The following is a 230-nucleotide window of genomic DNA, read 5'->3' as shown; positions in this document are numbered from 1 at the left end:
AGCAGCAGATGCAGCTGAGCACATCTCTCTCCCTTCAGCTTCCTATCTGCTGCTGCTGCTGCTGCTGCTGATGGTGTTGCTGCTGCTGGAGTTGCTGCTGGTATTGTTGTTGGTGTTGCGTCTGCTGCTGCTGCTGCTGCTGCTGCTGCTGCTGCTGCTACTGGTGATGCTGCTTCGCCTGTAGATACTGGGGTTTGTACTGCAGCAGCAGGCGTCTCTGCAGCAGCAGC

At 57.4% G+C, this 230-nt stretch overlaps 1 protein-coding gene across 1 annotated transcript in view; it reads right to left on the bottom strand.

Annotated features, from left to right (window-relative positions):
• EMH_0011260 (uncharacterized protein) overlaps nucleotides 1-230 on the bottom strand; it is a gene marked incomplete at both ends in the record, with an annotated part of 6,815 nt that overhangs the window by 1,459 nt on the left and 5,126 nt on the right. The gene's annotated exons all lie outside the window — the stretch shown is intronic.

Source organism: Eimeria mitis, genomic scaffold, assembly GCF_000499745.2.
Source record: "Eimeria mitis Houghton genomic scaffold, Emh_scaff408, whole genome shotgun sequence".
Taxonomy (NCBI): Eukaryota; Apicomplexa; class Conoidasida; order Eucoccidiorida; family Eimeriidae; genus Eimeria; species Eimeria mitis.
This window is presented reverse-complemented; position numbering and strand designations above follow the sequence as displayed.